General features: G+C 41.4%; 1 protein-coding gene and 2 long non-coding RNA genes across 3 annotated transcripts in view; 2 read left to right on the top strand and 1 right to left on the bottom strand.

Moving 5' to 3' along the window:
* The window catches only part of LOC309620035, a 92,902-nt gene extending 81,407 nt beyond the window's left edge, over window positions 1-11,495 (top strand). The window contains exon 2 of the long non-coding RNA XR_014239393.1: window positions 11,323-11,495. This is a non-coding gene — a long non-coding RNA (uncharacterized lncRNA). The remainder of the gene's footprint in view (window positions 1-11,322) is intronic.
* Window positions 1-24,541, top strand: part of LOC309620018 — an 878,206-nt gene that overhangs the window by 611,562 nt on the left and 242,103 nt on the right. The gene's annotated exons all lie outside the window — the stretch shown is intronic.
* The window catches only part of RAI2 (retinoic acid induced 2), a 406,186-nt gene that overhangs the window by 110,598 nt on the left and 271,047 nt on the right, over window positions 1-24,541 (bottom strand). Inside the window, exon 5 of the mRNA XM_082375736.1 lies at window positions 15,863-15,911. The gene's annotated coding sequence lies outside the window, so the exon portion shown is untranslated. The remainder of the gene's footprint in view (window positions 1-15,862; window positions 15,912-24,541) is intronic.

Here is a 24,541-nt window from a genome sequence, read left to right on the forward strand (position 1 = left end):
GGCTTCATTTCCCAAGAGCATCTTTCTTCTTCCCTTCTCCCATAAGTCTGAGCTCAACACTCAGAAGGTGGTAATTAAGTCAGCTCTCAGTATCTGTGGGGGACTAGTTCCAGGAACTCTGTGGATACCAAAATCCGCGGCTGCTCAAGTACCTAATATAAAATGCTGCAGTATTTCCGTATAACCTACGCACATCCTCCGGTATACTTTAAATCATCTCTAGATTACATATAATACCTAATACAATGCAAATATTATGTAAATAGCTGTAAATAAAATGTAAATGCTATGTAAATAGTTGCCAGTGAGCCACAAATTCAAGTTTTGCTTTCTGGAACTTTCTGGAAGATTTTTTTTCAAATATTTTTTTCATCCACAGTTGGTTGAATCCAAAGATGCAAAACCCATGGATACAGAGGGCCACATGTAAACATGGTAGAGATGGTATCTGGTCTCCAAAAGTTATGTTCTTGTCTTCTCAAACACACAGTTTCTTTTGCAGTTAGGTTTGGTCATGTGACTAAATTACAACCTGTGTGGTTCCTTTGCAGGTTATGTGTTTGTTTTTCCCTCTCTGGTTTCTTTTGAGATTTTTCTCCTCTGCTGGAATGCTCTGTAGTTTTACATTTTTCTATGTGTGGATTTATTTTAATTTATCTTGCTTGGGACATGATATTCTTTTAGTCTAAAAATTCATGTCTTTTTTTAGTCCTAGAAAATTTTCTGCCATTATTTCTTAGGATATTGTTTCTCCTCCATTTCCTTTTAATTTTTCATTCTGCAACTTTGATTAGACATATGTTGGAACTTCCTCTAAATTACTACCATAGTTCATTTCTCTCTCTCTCTTTCTCTCCCTCTCTCTCTCTCTCCCTCCCCCGACCCTGTGCCACATTTGGGGTAATTTCTTTACACATATCATTTAGTTCACTAATTCTCTTCTTACCATTGTCTAGACTACTGTTTAACCTGTTGACTAATTTCTATGCCTATATTTTTCATTACTAGAAACTGTTTGGTTCTCATTCAAATCTCTCTGGTCTTTTTTCATATTATTTTGGGCTTTCATTTTGGTTTCTCTCTTTTATGTCTTCAACTATTTAAAATATACTTATTTTACGGTGTCTTTAAAATTAATCTATTGTACCTAATATGTGGTGCTAATTCTCTTATTTGCTGAGTTTTCTATCTGTCCCTCACAATGGATGCATTATTCTATATACATCCATAATCTTTTATTGTGAATTTCTCTTTAGCAGGTTATTTTTTTTTTCCTGGCGTCCCGTGAGCCACTAGGTGTGAGAATGGACCTGTGGACTGGTTTTGCTTTTGTTTCAGTTGGGAATTCTGGAGGTTTCAAAGGTTTTAGATACGCTTTAATGATAGTTGTTTGGCTTGGGTTTCCTCTGCCATACAGGAACTGTGAATGTGAATTCAATATTGAGTAGGATGCAGTTCTGGGTTTTTCATTTCCTGCAGATGACTTCTTTCTACTCGAGGTCCCAGATGCCAGCCTCCTCATAAATTCCCTGGGCCGGGGTTGCTTCCCTAGCAAGCTTCCCAGTCCCCTTTTCAAAACCTGGATGGAACAGCTGTCTGAGATGGTGGCTCCCCTGCGTCGTCAAGGTCTGGATCCTCGTTTCCTGTACCATATAGGTATTAGAACCCCAGCCCCCAGTCTCTGGGTCCTGTATCCGGGTGTGAAATCTTCATGGTCTGCTGTGGTACCTATTTGGCCTTACTACTCTATGATTCCTTTCTTCCTGTCTGGCATGTGGGGATAGCCCTTTTATCCTTTTCTGAGCGCATATATGTATTTAAATTCTGGAGATATGTTTTTACAGCATTACTATGTGTTAGTAATAGGAGAAAGGTCTTAGTCTGTCTTATTGTTGGAAGGAGTCTGCTGTTGATTCTTTTTAGAATGTCTCAGAAGAACTCTCCAATCTCTTTACTCTGATTTACTTCCAGCGTTCTTGTGACGGGGGTGGGAAGGGGACTGGAGAATGATCTGTGTGACATTCCTAATATAGACTGAATACCCCATCATGCAAAGAAATCATAGAGACACATAATTTATGTAAAATTAGTCCCCAAAAGACATGATATACTTGTGTATGCTCTTAATGATATACAATGTAAATGTCAGACAGTAGCTTGAAAATTAGGGTCAGAAAACAATGACCTTTGCATTCTGCCAAAGATGTCCTTGGGATAAATTGCATTTTTGTTGCATTATATTATATTACATCACTGCAATTATATGAGACTCTTGTTAGATTTTGAATGCTTCTCTTTATCATTTAAATATGCATGTATATTACATACGGCAATTTGAGTGTTCTATAAACAAAATTCATATATAAAAATGAAGAAAAATATAACTCAATAATTCATAGAAATATGTTGCAAAAATAATAGGATATAGAAGAAATTATATGGCTTCTAAGAGTAAATATCTCAAGCAAATCAGACCATCATATTGGGCCTTGGACAAAGGACCACGTTTGTCTATTTTATCAATATTCCAAGAGAAAAATAAAAAGAAGAAATTCTCAAAAACAAAAATGAAATAATAATTAAGGTGTAACAGAAGGTTGTATTTTTCATGTTGGATGGTTCTGAAAAAATGGTAAAAAGGATCCTTTTGGCTTTTCCCAGCTCCCTTGAGAAAGATGCTGATAAGAAAGACAGGGAGAAAAAAATGCCAGAATTCTGTAACACAAACAAGACACACAAGCCATTTTCCTAACTTCACACGGTTCAGGAGAGTGACTAAACACCAATTTCCACAAGATGGTCTGTCTTGCAAATATGGAACACTTCCCATTCAAATAGGTATCTGGGGCATTCTGGGTAAGCCAGCCAAAACGGGTAGCAATAGCATGTAAATTAAAATAGCAACCGTCCCCATCCTGAGTATTCATCCGTGCCACTGACACACTGCAGAAAGGATGCCAGACCTGTCACTGACAGAAATCTCACGTCTGTAGCCTGCTGCAAGATCTCCAAAAAGCACTGCTTCCAGAATGTAGGGTTCCTTTGTTGGTGACATGCAGTTGAGAGGAGGAAATAACATACCATTTGGTGTCCTCTGGGCAGGTCTGTGAACAGACTTGTGCTGGGTCCCTGTACTGCTTTTTCAAGATGTTCAAGATCTGCATGTGCTATGTGCTGCAACATCCAAGCAGCATATAAACAAACCTGGGTTGATTTCCAGGAAAACGCAATTACCATTTTAGGAGAACCATCACATTTGTCTCAAGCCAAATGATTTGAAAAATGACAAATTGCAGCTTGTCAGTATGGCCTGTAAGACAACCACCTGATCCCCAGAAGTGCACATGTAGCCACAACTTCAAATGAGGCCTGGGCTATTGTAGCAGACACTGTCAGGGTTTGGCCTGTGTCCCCTTGTCCTTACCACTTCAGTTCATTCCAGCCTGACTTCCATGTGCCAGAACCTGCATTTCTTTGCCTTTTCTGGCCCCTTAAGTCTGCACTGCCCTCCCATGTGGTAGGCCGGAAGTGCTGAGTAATTAACGCCAATTGCCCACAGTGATAATTGGCTTGATATCACACTCTTTATTGGCAGCCTTCTCTTCCTTGTTTCACCTTCCTGCTCCCCTACTGTGTTTCCTCGGACTAACTCTCCAATCAGCTCTGTGTGCTTGAGTCCCTGTTTTGGAGTCAGCCTCTGGAGGAACCCAAGCTAAGACAATTATCTTCTCCCAGAAGTCCTGGCAACCTGGCGTTTTGGCAAGCTTCAAGATGTCAGGGTTTCAGTGGAGGAGGACATATATTAGAATTCTGGATCATATGCACCCCTATGTTCATTGCAGCATTACTTACAATAGCCAAGATATGGAAGCAACCTAAGTGCCCAACATTAGATGAATGGATAAAGAAGACGTTGTATATATATACAATGGAATATTACTCAGCCATAACAAAGAATGATTTCTTGTCACTTAGCACAACATGGACTGACTGAGACGGTATTATGCTAGGTGAGATAAGTCAGATGGAAAAAGACAAATACTGAATGATTTCACTTACATGTGGAATCTAAAAAAAAAAAAAGAACAAACATAACAAAACCAAAATAGAGTTATAGGTACAGAGAACAAACAGGTGGTTGCCAGAGGGAAGGGGTTGGGGGAGGAGTGAAATAGGTGAGGGAGATTAAGAGGTACAAACTTCCAGTTATAAAATAAATAAGTCACAGGATGTAATGTACAGCACAGAGAATATGGTCAATGATATTATAATAACTTTGTATGGTGACAGATGGTAACTAGACTTATCATGGTGACTATTTTGAAATGTATAAAAATATTGAATCACTGTGTTGTATACCTGAATAATATAATATTTTAAGTCAATTATACTTCAATTAAAAACAAGAATGCTGTACCAATTGAGCACACATTTCCAGTTTACCATTCATCTTAAAAGGTATTTTTGCATTCCAAGTTCACATCTGTATACCTAGTGTGTCTTCCTTCTTCACTGCTCAGATCAGCCTTGCTGTAAGGTTCCTGCGCTTCTAGCTTGCCAGAAGTTCTCTGTGTCTAAAACATCCACAGGCTCCCTTCATATGATGGTGAAGCCACTAATAGCCACGACAATAAACAGTCAACCAGGGCTTCCCTGGTGGCGCGGTGGTTAAGAATCCGCCTGCCAATGCAGGGGACATGGGTTTGAGCCCTGGTCCGGGAAGATCCCACATGCTGCAGAGCAACTAAGCCCGTGCGCCACAACTACTGAGCCTGTGCTCTAGAGCCCGTGAGCCACAACTACTGAGCCCACGTGCTACAACTACTGAAGCCCATGCGCCTAGAGCCCGTGCTCTGCAACAAGAAAAGCCACCGCAATGAGAAGCCCGCGCACTGCAATGAAAAGTAGCCCCTGCTCACCGCAACTAGCGAAAGCCCGCGCACGGCAATGAAGACCCAACGCAGCCAAAAATAAATAAATAAATTTTAAAAAATAAATAAAAACTAAACAGTCAACCATTTTAGAGGACAGCCTCGAGAGAGGACACTAGACTGTGTTTGGAAGCAAAGTTTGAGTGGAAGTAAGGCCAGCATGGAATTAATACTGATCCATACACTTTGGAATTAAAATACCTGTTAAAATATCTAGAGTCTTGTTTGAAACTTACAGAGTCACTCCGGTGGCCTTGGGTCTTGTGGGCCTAAGAACACTTGTGAAAATTATCATCAACTTCACCACCAATTTAACAAATGTTTACTGAGCATTTAGTAGGTGGGAGGCACTATTCCAAGCACTTTACATGTATTGACTTATTTAATCTCCACAAAATGCTAAGAAATAGGCATTATTATTATTATCCTTGTTTTATACATGGAGGAACCGAGAGATTAAATAAAGGTCACAGTGATCTTGATCTTGTGCTTACACCTCGAAGGAATGGCATTACAGGTGGCCTCGTGGGAGCTGGAATGCAGTTGTGGGACCTTTTCATTGGTAGCTCATGGCTTCATGGCCGCCCTCTCTGGGCTCTGCCGTTTCTATGACTCTTGGACTCTGAAAAACTATGTGAGGCGCCATATTTGAAGAGGGATGGATAAGGTGACAGGCTTTTTTATTTCCTTTGTAAACTTATGAAATTGAAGAATAACATACATAAAGACAGTGCACAAATCATAAGTGTACAGTTCAATGAATTTTTACAAGGTAAACACATGTGTGTAACCACCAGCCAGATCAAGATATGTAACAGGAGGCTTTTCTCAGGGCTCTGGAAGTGCTCCTTATCATTCTATAGTTCATAGGTCATAGGATCATAGAAGACACTTTTGAAACAATTGGGCTAACATCATCATTTTGCATAAACTAAACACCATAGCAGTCAAGTGTCATGCAAAAGGCCATGCAGTTAGAGAGCATCTGTTTTTTTGTTCTGTTTTGTTCTAAAAAATCAAGAAGTTTTTATGTTGCTTAACTAAGTCAGTGCCTGGGGAGAAAACATCCCACCTCTCCACTTCCCCTATTTATTTGTTCTACATGCCACATTAACTTTTCCTTTCTCATTTTGTGCTCACTTTATGGTTAAATCATCTAGGATCATGAATTCTTCTGGGATCTCTGTGCCTGGTGCCCGAAAAGCTGGCTCTCCTCTCATTTCAGTAGCCAGTGACAGCCTGTGGACATGTGATGACATCAGCAGAGAGCAGCTTTAGGGGGTGTGGGGAGAGTTTGGCTGGATTAAAGGGTCACTGAGAAAGGAAATAACCCTAAACATCAGCAAAGGTTGTGCTTGGGTGAGGGGGCCTACTTTTGATGCTCTTTCCCAATTTGTATCTAGTTTTCAAATTTTCTTTGTTAAACATGTATTATTTTTATAATGGAAATAAATGTATTTCATAAAAGCCTATGATATTCATGTCTAGCTAATACTTTTATACGTGTTCACTGGAATTGAACAATTAAGTAAATGGATGGCAGATGGCGGGAGCCAGGTTTCCCACTGTTGGAGTGGAAATTTACAGATCAGCCAGGGAGCTAGAATGACCCATGTGGTAATGGATTAGTTAGAGACATCGGTCTGAACTCATGTTTAGGTGAATATAGATACAGATGGATATATAAAGAAATATTTATAGATACGTATGTATGCATGGGTTAGTATACACACATATATTTCTTTACTCTGTCAGCTGAGAGGGCCTAAAAGGAATGACACTCCAGTAACAACAAAGCCTAGTGCCCAGACCTTGGTTTCTAACACCATTCTCCAATAAAAGGAACCAGGGCTCCTTGGAGAAATGGCAGATTCTAGGGCTGAGGCAGGAAATACACAATATGAGCCTAAGCATCTTGTAGAGCCAAAAAGTAAGGAAGTGCTCAGCTACACACACACACACACACACACACACACACTGAAGGAGTTATGTCAAAGGGTCACAGGAGTCAAGTAAAAGAGCTCCCAATGGCCAAAGCTGGAACAATTTGAGTAACAAAATATATAAAGTAGTATCGGATTATAACCCAAAATGTAAAATAAATATCCCTGAAACCATACCAATATAAATGACTGAATATCTTAATAAGTGGAGGAGAAGAGATAAGTTTCCTATGCAGAAGAATTCCAAATAAATTATGTAGATTCTCTCCCTCAAGGAGGTGGAGACTCACTCCCCACTCCTTAGGTGTGAGCTGCGTAGAGTGACTTCCTTCTAAAGAGGACAGTACGGAAAGGGGGGAAAACACTAACTTTATGGTGGAGAGACCTGGAAAAGAGACCTACTAGACCTACTCTAGCCAGGTGATCAAGGCCAATATCAACAGTGATAAGTCATGTTGATAGTATATACTGTTGATAAGATGTGATGAAAATGGCACTTTATCACTGTGATGTTTCTCCCCAAATCCATAACTCCACTCTAATCATGAGAAAAACGTCAGCCAAATCCCAATGCTGGGGGTGGGTGGAATCCAACAAAATACCACCAGTGCCCCTCAAAACTGTCAGGGTCATCAAAAACAAAGTCTGAGAAACCATCACAGCCAAGAGGAACCCAAGGAGATGTCATGACTATATGTAATGTATCCTGATAGCCAGAGAAAGGGCATTAAGTAAAAGCAAAGGAAATCTGAATAAAGTATGGTCTTTAGTTAATAATGATGTATTGATATTGGTTCATGAATTGTAACAAATGTACCATACTAATGTAAAGTGTCAATAATAGGGGAAACTGGGTGCAGGAGGTAGGTGTATGGAAAATCTTTGTACTATCTGCTCAACTTTTCCATAAATCTAAAACTATTCTAAACAATAGAGTACAGTCAGTTCTCAGCATTCTGACAGTTATGTTTTATAACATCTCCGTGAACACTGAATTGGTGCAGTTGAGCCATTACCCCTAGCTGAGAGCTTCTGGTCACAACATTTTCGGATCAATACCTAAGCTTGTTTTACGTGTGTTTCTGTTTAAAGACACTTCATTTAATATACAGTTGATTCATTAATATTAAATATTTGTGGCGAACAGCACTTTAACTCATTTCTCCATAAGGCACATCACCGCCGTCTTGCACTTAGGAGCACTAGACAGCACTTCACCACTATGTTTGGGGAGCATTTTCAACAGCGATATCACTCACAAAAGGCACAAAAATGCCTAAAACTTGGCACGAAACAGACCACAAAAAGGACACTTGTTTGTAGTATGAGAGTTGCTACAAGAAGGCAGAGCTTCCTCTTGTTGCACCTCAGCTGGGAATGTGTACACTGGACAACTCAGTTTTTTTACCCTGTGCACACGCCATGCTCACGAATGACCACACAAGTGTCCTGAGTATTCATCTGGGGGTCACAAATAAATTTTAGTGAGTAGGTAAATTCATAAATATGGAATCCATGAATAATAAGGATCAACTGTATATTAATTTTTAAAAGCCTATGAACATGTTCCCCAAGAGCCTAAGTTCTCTCCATAACCCACTACAGATTGCTCATTTCTGAATCTTACTTGCTAAAATTTATTTATTTATCTATTTATCTATCTAGTTATTTATTTAGCCTATACCTGTGCTGTACAGTAGCCACATGTGGCTATCGGTACTTTAAACGTGGCTAGCCCACAATGAGGTGTGCTGTAAGGATTCACACCAGATTTCGAGGACTTAGTACAAAAAAAAGAATGTAAGTTATCTCATTAATACTTTGAATATTGATTACATATTAAAATGATAATATTTTAATATAATTGGTTAAATAAAATAGATCATTAAAATGAACTTCACCTGTTTCTTTTACTTTTATAGTGTGACCACTAGCAAATCTAAAATTACACATGTGATGTGCATTTTATTTCTATTGGACAGTGCCAACCTGTATCATCGCCTGGGAAAATGAATTCCATCATAATATTTGTAACATAGGGAATGACATAGGACAATGGAATCATCTTATCCTTAGAAGGACTAGTCAATCCTCTCCTTTTAGGACACTAAGGCTCGGACAGGTGAAGTGCCTTGTTCAACTTCGCACAGCCATTTGCTGGCAGAACAAGACTCAGACCCCAGTCTCCTGTCTTCCACTCCAGTTTCTTTCCCCTTGACCTTCTCCCCTGTATGTCTCCACCCTGCCAATAAATAAAACCAACAGCCTACATAATCCTTTAAGAGAAAAACAATGTTGGCTATTCCTGAATTGAAAGAGAACATTTCATAAAATCTTGCTAGATTTCTATAAGTAGGGCTGCCAGATTTAGCAAATAAAAATACAGGATGCCCTGTTAAAATGTGCATTTCATGGAAAAGAATCGGAAAAAGAATGGATATATGTATATGTATAACTGAATCACTTTGCTGTACACCTGAAACTAACACAGTGTTGTAAATCAACTATACTCCAATATAAAATAAAAATTAAATTAAAAATTTTAAATTTTAAGTTAAAAAAATAAAATGAATAATTAATTATAAAACATTTGTATTTCATATAAATGAGAAATAATGTTTAATTATAAGCATGGGATATGCTTATACATAAACATTATTCCTTGTTTATCTGAAATGTAAATGTAACTAAGCACCTGTGTTTTCAGTGTAAGTATGTCCCATGAAATATTTCGGGACATATTTACACACAAGAAAAGTGTTTGCTGTTAATCTGAAATGCACATTTAACTGGTGTCCTATATTTAATCTGGCAACCCTACTGTAAAGCCTTTGAGGAAAGAACCTTTCCGCTGATTTCTCCCAGGCACTTAGGCACTTATCTTTCTGTGTTCCTCCAAGGAAGAGCCCAACCTAGTGAGTCATTCAGTGGCTCCGTAATAAACAAGGGAATCTCCAGACTTGCCTTCCCATCTGCAGGCTGTCTCGGCTGTCAATGCTATCTTTCAAAACAGCCAACTTACTGGGGAATCAAGCTGCAGATCTCAACTGTCCCTCCCAACCTTTATAATCAATCTGAGTTGGGCAAGACGCCAGCTTTAAAAAAATGCACAGAACCAACTTTTGTAACTAGGGAAATAAGAGGGTAGGAAAAACCCAAGGAAACAGACAAGCTCTCCTTTTCTTTACAGAAGCTCTTCTAAATGTAACAGGCAACAATTGTTACAAACACTCCAGCCATTTCCTGGACATGTATACACATCAAAGAGAGCACGGCAAGAGTCAATTGGATTTTGCATTTTATGATTTTGCTTTCCTTCATTACTATTATTTTGTGGCATACTAGTGAGGGGATGATAGAAGTGGTCCATACAAGGTGCAGGCAAAAATGGGGTACAGGTAAAAAGAGAATTTAAAAACAATTGAATGTCTGTAGAGAATTTAAAAACAATAATAAAACTGACTAAAAGTTGTTCTGCTTTTTATTACCCCACGTGCTGACAATTCTAAACAATGTCATTGATAAAATACTCCTCCCACTGCAACTTCCCTTCCCCCAAGAAGCTTGGCAGTTCTGATATTAAGCAAGTCCATCAACCATTTTTAAAAACCCTGTTTTATGGAGCTTTGCTTTTTTTGTTGTTTGGGGCATGGTATGCAGGAGGTGGAAGGAGAGGAGAAGAGCTAGATGGAGATGCTTAACCCATCAAACAGCAAGAGTTTTAATAAATGGAGATTCCCCTCTCATGCACATGTCGGACTACGTCTTAAGGTTTCCAAGGACCAAGAGGCAATATTATAGTAAAAGGAGCACTGGAGAAGGAGTCAGAATACCTGGGTTCAAGATGTGGCTCCATATCTGCATAGGTATGTAACTGAGGACAAAAGTTACAGCCTCTCTGAGCCTCAGTTTCCCTCCTTGTCAAGTAGATGCTCTGACCACTTCCCCATCTGTCTACTCCACCTGTTTGTCTTGTGAAGCTAAGAGATAAAACATATAAAAGTGCTCTGCAAACTGCAAGGTCCTTTACCCATGTAAATCACTGTATTTATCGTAATAGAGACCAAAATAGCAGCTGTTTAAATAAGATAGAAGATCTAGTTCTCCATAAAAGTCCAAGCTTGTAGGCAGTTGATGGAGGTAGGATGACTTTGTTTCCCAAGGTCATCTAGGGACCCAGGTTCCTTCTCTGTTACAGTAACAGAGAACGAACCTGGGTCCCTAGATGACCTTGGGAAATGTAAAAGATAAGTCCTTTCTTATCTTTTAGATTGAAAGGAAACCAGCGGGCTTCCCTGGTGGCGCAGTGGTTGAGAATCTGCCTGCCAATGCAGGGGACACGGGTTCGAGCCCTGGTCTGGGAAGATCCCACATGCCGCGGAGCAACTGGGCCCGTGAGCCACAATTACTGAGCCTGCGCGTCTGGAGCCTGTGCTCCGCAACAAGAGAGGCCGCGATAGTGAGAGGCCCGCGCACCGCGATGAAGAGTGGCCCCCGCTTGCCGCAACTAGAGAAAGCCCTCGCACAGAAACGAAGACCCAACACAGCCATAAATAAATAAATAAATAAACCCAAAGTTTAAAAAAAAAGAAAGTAAACCACCACCTGACACAAACTCATTCTTACCCACAAGAAGGAGAAAAGAATAAGTGGAGGAACATCACTTTTGTTCCTTTCTTATTGGTTAAAACTAAGTTACATGGTCTCACACTGCTGCCACAGAGGCTCAGAAATGTCGTCTGGCTGGGCAGCCATGTGTCCAGCTAAAACCTGAAGGCTCTATTGCTAAAAGTTGATAATGGATATGGTGGATAATATGCAGTTTGACAACAGTTATTGTCATTACTTTTCAGGCTAGTGGATAAAGAATTGTTTGTTGTTTTATTGCTCTGAGGAATGAGAGAAGATGAAAAGCCCTATCTTTCCACTGTGGCTGATGAGGTTTAGATATATATCAATGTATCAATGCAAATGATCCTGGTTTAAATGAGGAATGAATTCCTAGAGCAGTGGATTTCAAAGCACTTTCATGTGGGGCCTGTGTGACTGACTGTTCTCCTAGGAGACCTCTTCAGTGTGAATTTGGACACATCTTATGGATATAGCCCTGTGCCTCTCGGGGACCAAGCCCAAATCCCAGGAGAAACATGGAATTTAGACCACCTTACCACTCTACTGACCCTATTCAGCGAGCTCCTACTGAAATAGTGGTACATCATCTGGTTAGTGCCTTATCATTCTCCAGCCCTTGTGTCACTGCCTCCATAATTAAACACAGACCATTAGCTATAACCCACTGCACCCACATCAATTATGCCAGTTTGGATAACAGCCACAGAAACCCTCCTTTCCTGTCTTCTGCCTCTCTGGAAATAATCCTGGTCATATCACACCAGTATAGTTAGAACTGCCTTGGCTTTTATAAGATGTCAAATTAGCAAGGCTGCTATGCCATGATGGAGCAAAGCTTTGTTCTTCCATACACTGATTAAAAGGTAATTTAACCTCTTCCAAAGGTGTCCAGCCAATCCCCAGCAGTATTGACATTGTGTTCATGAGAAATTGCTCTCCAGAGTGATAAATTAGCCTTCTGAGACTAGTATGCAAACCCATCTTCACTGGATGGCCCAACCTTAAAGAGCAAACTTGGTAGTTTCATCAGCCTCTGCCCCCTTCAATTAAACGTGGAGGGGCTCATACACCACATCTGAAATCCCAGAGCTGTGCAGATTAAAATACACACTTGTAGCCTCCTCAGTAATGCAAGCTGTCCCAGTTTGCTGCTTTCCTCACGAGTGCTAGGCTAAGTTGACTGTAGCTCAGCGGCTATAGGACTGTTTAATCCACCTCATTCCTTAGAGATAAGAAAGTTTACCCTGAGAAAGAAGAGAACCAAGCCAAACGGTCTCTCACAATGTGTGAGGAGCCTTAGCATTCACTTAATCTAATGCTTTCGTTTTGCACATGAGGAAACTGAGGCCCAGGGAGATGAAATATGGCCAAAGTTGTAGGATGCTCAAGCAGCAGGGATGGACTAGGACCCATTTTCTCTGGCAATGGGGTCACTGTTTTCTATCCTCCTTCACACATCCTACCAAACTGGCGACCACCTATACACCATTGTCACATCATCTAGAGATCCCCATTCCACCACCTTGGTTTTCTTCCCAGGTGAAGAAAGCACTCACCTTGCTTGAGGATGCAAGCCTGATTTCTTCCTGTGTAGCAGACACAAATCTCCATGCACAAACTCAGGTGAGCAAGAAACACTGCATGTCTTTATTTTCTAATAAAGAGACCAGCTCTGTCCTGCCAAGCAGGAAATTCAATCCCAAACATTCTTGAGTGCTCTTCCCCCACTCTTCCGGGGTGTCAAGGTTCTGGGTCTCAGAAAGTGCTAAGATATCAGGGTGACCTTCTGAATCTCAGGGAGGTACAGAGGTATCATCAAGATGTCAAAGACCCAGCCCATAGGGCCCCTTCAGCGCCCCAGACTGCAGGTTCTTGTCTGTGCTGGGGGCTGGGGAATCCCTGGTTGGCTGGGAGCCTAGGCCTTGGTCCTCCCTCCCTCAGCTCTATTGTCTAAAATTGGCCTGCTCTCCTGGTACTGTCAGGATGAAGACTATAGGGATCTGTGGCTCGCCAGGCTTTCAGACACCTTTCCTGTTCCAAGTCAGAGGAATTTCTTTTCAGTCTTATGGAAATCCTTCTTGTTCTCCTCAAAACTATTCTCTCTCTTGTCTCATACTCTAGGACACCATTACAATTCCCTGGAGGGACCCAGGCTTTTTGAAACAAATGCCAGGAAGGAAAATGTAAGTAACTTCTACCCTTTGTCCAGCCCCAAACATTCACCAGGACAAGAAAGAAGAGTGGGGAAAGAAATGGAAAAATGCAGGGAGGGGAAATACAAATTATCTCTCAAAAAAATTATACTGCACCCAGTGACTGAAAGTTCCATGAAAGGACAAACAACGCAAATTCCAGTTCAGTTTTTCTGGGAGAAAGAATGCTGGGGGAAATGGTCCCAGCTTCATCTTGAAAGGAGCATGAAAACCATGAGATCATTTCTCCACAATGGGAGAGGCTACTACATGCCCTAAAAATGCAGCGACGACTGCACCAGCTCTCGGGCCTTCCTTACCACTTGATTGTTCCTTAACTCCTCGCCACCTGGCTACAGACGCCACCGCTCTCCAGAACAGCTCTGCAGAAGGCCCTCACTGTCCAGTTGTCCAGTCCAGTGGCCAACTCTTTGCCTTCATCTTCTTTGACCTTCTCCTCCTCCCTGAAACTCTTTCCTCTGAGGGATGGTTGGTGACATTGGATCTTACTGGTTCACCCTTTACCTTTCAGACCATGTTCTCTTTTATTCCTTTACTGGCTTTTCTTCCTTTCCTTTCCACTAATCAAAGGCATCTTCTAGGGAGCTGATCTCTAGCCACTTCTATCTCTAGCTGATCTTCCTCCTTGATTAATCCACTCCTACAACTTTTATTGTCTTTAAATCTACATCTCTAGCCCCACTCAATTTCTTGAATTCTAGACCCAGAATTCCAGCTGCCTTTTGATTGTTTCCTGATGGATGTGCCACCAGTACCTCAAACCTGCCATGTTCAAAACCAACTCATCTTTCTTCCCTAATCCAGCTTCTCTTTGTGACGTCCTTGCTCCATTGATGCATGACCATTCTTCCAAACTTTGGATCCATCTTTGACTCCTCCTCTCCATTGTCCTTACATCCAATACTATTATAATCTAAATAGATTTTACCTCCTCAAATGGAACATTCCAGGTATTATACGACAAGTGCAGAATAAAGTGGAACTCTCCATCAGCACACCGTCTTTCTATTAATGCCATATAACATTAAATTAATCATGGTTATCATTTTGGCTTTTATCCTTCCATAATTTCTTCTATACAAATAAGTATTTTTACATAAAAGGGATCACCCTGTTTTGGAACTTGTTTTGTCACTTATATCATGAACACTTTCCTATTCCATTAAATGTTCTTTTCTACAGTAATTCTCAGATTCTAAGTGTGTACTGGAATTATCTTAGGGCACTTGTTAAAAACGTATTTCCCTGGATCCTCCCCCAAAGACACTCATTTAGTACTCTGGGGAGGGCCTAGGAACCTGTATGTTTAACCAGTATCCCAGAAAACTCTAATGCATAAGGTTTTTGGATCCCAGTTGGAGAAATACTGTTGGTAAAGCACAATTTTAAGAACTGCCTCATTTTCTTTTGTTTACATTTACAATAATTTAGTTACCAATCCCCACTAACGTGTATTTAGGCTACTCTCCAATTTTTTAATATTATTATTAGTTCTGCACTGACTTTATTTCTAGGCTTTCTCTTTACCATTCCCTCCACCCACACACACATATAATTTTTCTTTAGGATAAATTCCTAGAAGTAGAATTTCTCGGTCCAAAGGATATGCAATATCATAAGCTATACATATATAGTAATATATGCCATTATATTATTCATTATATAATTATATATAATATATTAACATTATAGTAATATAATAACTATAATACAATAAATAACAAAAATTAATGTTTTAATTACATGATATATAATGTAATAATATGTATTAATTTATATACGTCCAAGTGGGGTTTTATTTGGACCCTCACACAAGATTTACATTTATCCATGTTAATTTCTTCTGGTTATATCTCACCCATTGCTTCAAGGGTCCTGATATTTTCATATCCCTACACTCCATTAAAAGTATTTGTTATATTTCTAATCTCCTGCATATCTGATGTGTATCTTCTATACTTTCATCCAAAGTATGGGTGAGAAACAGTGAATGGGATAAGATTGAGAAATGTCTTACTGCTCTACCAGAAGCCTACATTACCTAGCACTCTTGCTCGTTCTTTAAACGTTAATAACTTAATTTTAATAGTGATCGGCTTATGATTCTCCATCTCGTCTTTAAGGTTGTAGGGACAGAACTCACCACATGTCTGCTGAAGTTCGCATCCACTGCCATCTATTTCTTAACTGATCTGCCAACCAAAGGAGAAAAATAGGTGTACTGGTTGTCTATATTCATTTAATGAGGCTTAACACAGATTCATAATGCTGTCGTGGCATACAGCATACGGCTGTGTCCAGTTTGTGTGTCTGAGCATGGTCTGGGGGCTCTGTTCATCTAAGCAGGGTAAAAGTGTTGATGGCCCCTCTGGTGGGGGAGGGAGAGAGCAGGGGGAGGAAACAGAAGGCAGGATGCAGTGGGCTCCCAGCAAAGGGAAGAAATTGGGAGGTGAGAAAGGGAGAGAAGCAGAGGAGGGATGCAGGTTGCCTGGTACTGTTAATGATAGCAATAGTAATAATCTCTAACATCGATCACATTTAGGAAGTGCCCAGCACTCTGCTAAATGCTTCACATGGATGAACACATGTACTCTAACAACTCTGAAAGGTGAGTAATAGTATTATCTCTATTTTGCAGATGGAGAAACTGCGGCACAGAGAGGCTAAGAATCATGCCCATCACCACCAGTTTTATGACCATAAGTCCCATGCCCAGGGAATCCTCTCTTTCCTGGGCAAACCGGAACAGTTGGTCACACTGTCCGTACTAGTATGGAGAACCAACTGTATGTTTTGTTACTTCTTCCCACTGAATACACAAGGGGGCATTGTAACCATTCAGTCATGAATTCCTCAAACATTTATTGAGCGCCTAATTAGAGGTGTGACTGCTGCCCAAGAACCTAGCACCAAGGATGGGGTAGGGCAACAGGAAAGTGAGAAACCTTCCACAATTCCCCATCAGGAAGAATAAAATGTGTATTTAAATAAACAAACACTTCCATAGCACTGACTGTGTGCCAAGCACTGTAATGAGCGCTCTACATCCCAACTCATTTAATCCTCACAAATACCCTGCGGCACAGTTACTGTTACTATCGGCCCCATTGTAAAGAAACAGAGGCAAAGAGAGGTTAAGTACCTTGCCCATCACACAGCTGGCAAGTGGCACAAAGCAGGATTTGAACCCAGGCAGGCCCTCGTTGCTCCAGAATCCACGCCTTCAAACTGCTGTGCTCTGCTGGGAAAAGGACCTTGAAGCCCGGCAAGAACTCTGCATGGCCTCAGTCTCTCTTTCCAGCCCTACTTAGGGGTTTTTCCCTAGCCCGGTGGTTCTTGAACCCTGAGCGCACATTAAAATCACGCAAGAAGTTTGAAAAATAATACCCATTCCCCAGGGCCCCACTCACAGAGATTTCGATTTAACTGAGTCACTCTGATCTGGACCTCAGGATTTTTCAAAGCCGCCCACAAGGATCTACTGCGTAGCTGGGTCTGAGAACCGAGGTGGCTAGGTCCTCCCCTCTAGCAAGCTGGGCTACCCCCAAGCCCAGTCCTCTAATTTGGCGCTTCTCAAATGCTAATGTGCAAATTAATCAGCTAAGGACCTGATTAAAATGCAGATTCTGATTCAGCAGGCTTGGGGTGGGGTGAGGTGGGCCAGAAAGTCAGCATTTCTAACCAGCTCCCAGGGTTTGCTGGTGCTGCTCGTTCATGGACCACCTCTGGAGTAGCGGTGGTCCTTAGACCAGAAGCCTCTGCATCCCCTGCTTGTTAGAAGTGCAGACTCTCAGGCCCCACCCAAGACCAACTGAGTCAAAATCTGCATCTGAATGCACATTCGAGTTTGGGAAGTGCTGCTCAAATCCTGAGCTTCCCACAGGTGCTGGGAATGGGTTTCAGATGTGCCAAGGTATTGTCTCCCCTCAGCTCTCAGGAACTTGGTCAGTGACCTCCAGGGTCCAGCTGCAAGCAGCCTCACTGACCCCATGTGTATGCAAATATTCTAAGATTCGCCACTGACCACCACGGAGAAAAGGGTGAGAAGTCCTGTTCTAATCGAGTCTTGCTGCCCCCTTGCCTCACACTTCCAGCAAGCCTTTGCTCACACTGTTTCTCCCAACTGGGTGGCCTCCGACCAACCTTACCTAATTTCTGAAGTTCAAGCTCATGTCCTAGTTCTTCTTCTATGGAACCATTCCCATTTCCATGTGGCCATTTCAGTCCAACAGACTTTTTTTTTCGTATAACAAACACATGATAGCGTTTCCTATGTGCCACGCACTATTCTAACCTTTAACATTATTCATTCATTTAACTCCCATTTTACAGGTCAGAAAAACTGAGGCACAGAGCAGTGGGGTAAGTTTCAAGGTCACATAGCTAATGAATGGTAGTGTCAAGATTCAAACCCAAATAATCTGGCTTCGGAATCACCACACTGAACCACAACACTAAGATTCTTCTTGCTGCTGCGGGACTTAGAGAAGAATTTGCAGATGATACAGAGTGTGGACAGTGAAAGAAAAGATATTTGTTTTCCGGGGCTGCTGCAACAAAGTACTACAAACCGGGTGGCTTATAATAACAGAAATGTGTTCTTTCACAGTTCTGGAGACCAGAAGTCCAAGCTCACATTGTCGGCAGGCTCATGCTTCCTTTGGAGGCTCTAGGCAAGGATCCTTCTTTGCCTCTTTCTGGCTTCTTGGTGGTCGCCAGCAATCCTCTGTGTTCCTTGGCTTACAGACATGTTACCCCATCTCTGCCTCCATCATCACATGGCCTTCCACTCTGTGTCTCTCTGTGTCCTCTCCTCTCCTTAGAAGGACACCAGTCATTGCCTCAGGGCCCACCCTGGTCCAGTATGGATGGATTCATCTTTAATTACATCTGCAAAGACCCTATTTCCAAATAAGGTCACATTCTGAGTTTCCAGGTGGACATGAATTTGGGGGGGGGGATGCTATTCAACCCAGAACAGAAGAGCATAGAGATTGTCTCAGGAAAGAAAGTGTCTCTTAAAACTCCTCAGCTGCTCACTGTTTGGAAATACTGCTGAAGCCTTTGGACCCATGACCGACGCCCTCCAGATGCAGTGGAGGTGCAGCAAGCAAACCATGGAGTAACTGGACATTTGGGTCAACGGACTGCAATTTCCTCAGTGCCAAAATGACAGCATTTTCCATCTCCATCCAGGGTTGAACATCTGATAGTGCTTGCAGGTTCTCTCCAGACCAAATCGATCAGACTGATTTTTGTGTACAACAGGTACAATAAAGCTGCCACTTCTGAGGATTTTGCAGGTGGCAGGTACAAAGGTGACACGTGCACTGTTCAAGTGGTCAGGCAATATCCAGGTCAGCATATACTGGTGAAGCAGGCTCAGGGATCCCGTGGTGGAGATCTTTCAGGAGAACTACTTGGACATCAGCACTTCTCTGTGAAATATCCAAGTCCTTTCTATGACAAGCTAAGAAGGAATCCTGTCACCACCGCTCCAGGGCTACAGTGTGGATATTCCAAGCCAAGACCAACTGAAGCAACATGCAGAGGAAAGTTCTAACACCAGGAAAAAAACCGAAGAGGTTGGTATCCCTATGCTGCCGACCTTACCACATACATGCAGAAATCCTAGAGAGGGAGATATGTCCTACATTGTTTTAGGCACTCAGGATGACGTGTGGAGTTTGAATGAGTCAGTATTAGAGCAGTTAAATGCTGGAATAAAAGTGGAAGCTGCTAATACAGATCAAACAAGTAAAAAAAAATATGGAACGGAAGTGACAAAAGGTAATGGAAATAGAAAAAAATGACCGTGGGGACGCTACATCCTTATGTACTGACACGGATGGAGAAGTTGCTTCTGAGGATGAGTGGTAGCGTTACTGAGTGCAAGAAATCAAACTCTTCAAACGAGAGGTGTTTCCATGCTGGGCCCTGAGGAAAGATCAGTATTCAAACTGTGCCAAGTGAACCCATTAGCTCATCATTCCTGTTATCACTGCCCCACCTGAAAAGCAGGAAAATGAAGGAATTGATGTCCCTTATTGCCAAAGAACCATTTCGGCCAAAGATCTTATAAAAAAGGAAGAACAACACAAAACTTTTTGATCTCTGTAGCTCAGAGGAATTCTCGGATTTGGCTCACAGTTCTGAGAGCCCAGGGACCATCTCAAGCACAGGGGAACAATCAGGCGGGCTTTCGGAGCAGAGAGCAATCTCTTGAAGCCGTGTAGCATGGGTGAGAAGCACCCATGAGATGGGAATATTATTCATGGAAGCACAGGCCACCTTGTCACTTGTCACAGCACCAGAAGATTAAAGAAGCCTGGGGCTTCACGCCCTCTTTGCAAGAAGATTCCGCTGGTTATTAAGATTTTATGGCCAAGCTGAATCGGTGGGTTGCAGAGAAATGATTACCAGGGCCAGGCCAGGATAAAATCATCAGTACTGAGCATCTCCACTCAGTGTGACGTGGGGCGTCATCCATCGTTCATTGGTTCATGCAATTCATGCATTTTCCTTTCTAAATTCATACGGAATTCAAGAGCAATTCTTTAAAACTAGATTATCAATCTGGGGACTCCATTTACATGAGAAGTTACTTTAGTCACTACATTGTTCTTCAAAAAAAGGTTCTGGCGGGGGAGCAATTACAAAGATAAACGGGAAAATACATTCATTGACCAAACTCTCTGAAGATTAACCTTTTCCCTAGTTAATTTTACTCCCCACACTTCTCTTCTATTCCGCTGGAGAATGTCCTTAGGCATAAAAATCCAAGGTGGCTATGAGAAAAACACTAAAGGTAATAATCAAAAAACATAAATAATGTGACATGCTATTGATGACTTTACCTTACAGTCAAGCTACATGGTTCTGAGAAATCTAAAGAAAGAGTAAGAATCTTGAAAAAAGAGATTGATTCCACATATGCCTAGAACAATGGTTATTAAACTTCTTGCTAACATACCCTTAAAAGAATTTTGAGAAACTGTACACTCTTTTCCACATTTTAAAAATTGAAGTGGGGCTTCCCTGGTGGCACAGTGGTTAAGAATCTGCCTGCCAATGCAGGGGACACGGGTTCGAGCCCTGGTCTGGGAAGATCCCACATGCCGCGGAGCAACTGGGCCCGTGAGCCACAATTACTGAGCCTGCGCGTCTGGAGCCCATGCTCCGCAACGGGAGAGGCCGCGGCGGTGAGAGGCCCGCGCACCGCGATGAAGAGAGGCCCCCGCTCGCCGCAACTGGAGAAAGCCCTCGCACAGAAACGAAGACCCAACACAGCCAAAAATAAATAAATAAATAAATAAATAAATTTATTTAAAAAAAATTGAAGTGTAGTTAATAAAAAATAAAATACACAGATCTTAAGGGTTGCTTTCCTGTGAACTGTAGACATTTGAGCACCCACCACTGAAAACAAGCTATAGCAAATTTCCATCACCCCCAAATCGCCCCTCATGCCCCTTTCCAGGTAATCCTCCATTTACTGACTCTCACCCTAGGTTAGTTTTCTTTTGACACATCTTTAATTTGATATCTAAAATTTTAAAATACACATAATTACTTACAAAGAAGAAAATGATTAGCTAAAGCTTTCCATAGTTCCTTGGTGAGGAAGGATTGAAAGTGAATATGGAACCACCTTGTGTACTAGTTATAGTCTGCTATATACACACTTTGACTTAAAGGTGCCTAATTCTCACAGTTTGGGCTTAGGTATTCTCTCAGTCTTTTCTTGGCACTCTTTATTTATTATATCCTGAATAAAATAACCTCACTGGGATTGGTAAGAACATTTGCAACTACGAGTTTAGTGCTCAAAGTTAACCAATCAGGTCAACGGTACCCTTTCTAGAATGCTGCCTTCCTTAACTAGAGTTAGGAAGGGGAGGTAGGAGAGTGTGCTCCCTGCTATATTTGATCATTCCACTGGCATTTGTCATAGCCTGCCTTGAACCATTGGATAACTGCTCATGGATGGTATATTTTATTCCCCAGCTAGACTGAGATATAATGACAAGGGAACAGAAATTGGAACCAGGAGACCTGGGTAGAAGATTCAATTCTGCCCTTATGTGATCACGGATAGATTCCTCAAACTCTCTGAGCCTCTGTAGACTCTCTTAAATGGGACTAAAACCCACCTCGCTGGGAAAAAATTAGATAAGAAGAATAAAAGTGCTTTGTAAAATGTCAAGTTCTCATCACTGGGACTTTCCTCATTATTCTTTTAATCAGGAGTTCACTCTTATGCTTCTTTTAACCCTTGTTGAGCGTTGCATGTAGAAGGTCTTAACAAATATGTGTTAACTGAGTGATATATTTGTTTATAATAAACAACAATAAGGAGTTGTAAATGTTATTTTTTAGGGAATCAAAAATTTACAAATTAGATTCTCAATTTGCACATACATATGAGTACAGAACTCTTATCTCTGCTTAATATACATATATAAGGTACAAGCAACAAGCCACAGTTTACGGAAGAGTGATCTGCAAGTTTCCTTCCTTGATTAATTTGAAGATCTATATGTAAAATTACCACTACTTATTCTTCTTCCACCAGGAAAGTTAAGTAATATCAATACCACATAGTGTAACCTCTCTTTGGAGCATCTACTTTCCATCCTTAATCACATCTGCAGTTCTCCTGAGAACCGTTTCAAACATTTTCACACTTGTATAAATTGTAAAGCGCAGAATAAGAAATACTGTTCTGCTAAGAGCATGCCATAGTTGATTTTATGAATCTGGATAATTTAAAAGTCCACCGAGCAAACCACTGTTAAGGTCCCAACTATGAACCAGGTATTCAAACAGGAATTTGGATACAAAAACAAGATGAAGGGGGGCGGGGTGCTGGCCAAGATGGATAAGCCCTCTACATTCTATCTGCCCCACTGATTACATCTGAAAGCTCTAGACAGGAGACAAAAATAACTACGACCACAGTTCACTGAGGACTTGGAAAATAAAATAATAGCAGACAGATTGGAGAGGGAAATAAAACTTGAAGAAGTCAGTACTATGTTGAATTTCTTGTTGTTGGTTTTTTTCCTCTTTTATTTCCAGGTTTTGACCCCAAGGTAGCCAAGTTGCAGAACTGTGCAGTGGCTCCATCCACCTTGAGGCTCCTCCTTCCCAAACATTCTGAGTCCTCTCTACTCAGCTGACGGGAAAGAGAAGGAGGACCACATGTGAGAGGTTTTAATGGGCCAGGCCCATTCATGGGAATTGGTGCACATCACTTCCATCCACATTCCACTGGTCAGGACTCAGTCACACAGCCACCCATAACTGCAAAGGATGCTGGGAAATGTAGTCCAGCTGTGAGCCCAAGGGGAAAAAAGTAAAATATGGATACTAGTTAGCACTAAAATAGTCTGCGCCACATAAGTGCTTTGGTAGACAAAGGGGTGTACAGAGAGCTTTGTGAACGTAGAGGAGGGACTTCTAAATCAGAACGGGGAGACAGAGACCAGAGAAGGCTTTCTGAAGGACAGGACATGAATTTTGCAGGATAATCAAGAGGGTGAAAACGGGAGCATGGGAGGAGACCACAGCATGTGCAAAGATGCAGAGGCAGGAAATGTGCGAATGAATTTGGGAGAGCCCAAGTGATTCCCTCTTCCTTAGGCATTAGCTGTATGAAGAAAGAGCCAGGAGATGAGTCTGGAAAGGGAGGCAGGAGCCAAGATTTGAGCCAGAAAAACTCTGCAGCATCACTGATGTATTTAAAGCAGAGGCCCAGAGCATTTGATTTCTAATTTAGAAAGAGCCTGGTAATTATGTAGAGGGTGGCTGGAGCCAGGAATAGGAATTAGGAGACTTCCCATTTTCTAGGCAAGAAGCAACATGGGCTTGAAGTAAGCAGTAGGATGCAGTGACAGGATCAGATATGAGATTTGAGATATTCATGAGTCAAAATCTATAGAACTTAGTAACTGATTGAGTATGGTAGATGATATTACGACAGGAGTCAAGGAAAATTCCTAGCTTTCATTCATTTACTGACTCATTCATTCATTCAACAAATATTTATTGACTATCTACTGTGTGTGTGTTCCTCTAGGTGCTGGAGACACAACAGTGAATAAACAAGCAAAGTTCCTGTCCTCATAGAGTTTACATTCTGGTGGAAGATTTTAAAACATTAACAAATATAAATTTATAGTGTGATTAGGGTTGCGATATTTAGCAAATAACATGTTATGTTTGAGATGTCCTTGTGGGACATCTGTGTGAGGGTTGGTTAACTGCATGTTATTTCTATGAGTCTGTTGCTCAGGAGAGAAGCCTTGGCCACAGGTGTAGATTTGGGAGTCATGAGCATATGGGTAGCTGTATGTGACAAAAAAAAAAACCCCAAAAAACAAAAAACCAAGAAAACAACAACAACAAAAAACCCAGTAAGGGAATTCATTGGCTGAGGACACCAAAAAGTTCAGGGTTGTTTCTCCAGCTTCAAGCATAGCTGGATCCAAAGGTTTAAATGACAGTATTGGATTTCTGTCTTCTTTTTTCCTCTCTTGGACTTTCTTGGGCTTGATGGCCCCTGGCAACCCCAAAGTCCCCAATTCACATATATTCATTCAACAATTCAGCAGAGGTTTGCTTTTGGTTTGGTTCTTCTGATAGTTCCAGTGGAAAATTCTCAGTGAAGACTATGATTGGTACACTGGGGGTTACATGTCTATTTCTGAGCCAAGGCCTGTAACTCAGAGCATGACACTTGGGGGATGAATAGAAAAAGACAACCCTGCAAAAGAGATGGAGAAGGAGTAGCCAGAGCAGTAGGAGAAGATCCTGAAGT

The sequence above is a fragment of the Balaenoptera borealis genome, assembly GCF_965194805.1.
Source record: "Balaenoptera borealis genome assembly, chromosome: X".
Lineage (NCBI taxonomy): Eukaryota > Metazoa > Chordata > Mammalia > Artiodactyla > Balaenopteridae > Balaenoptera > Balaenoptera borealis.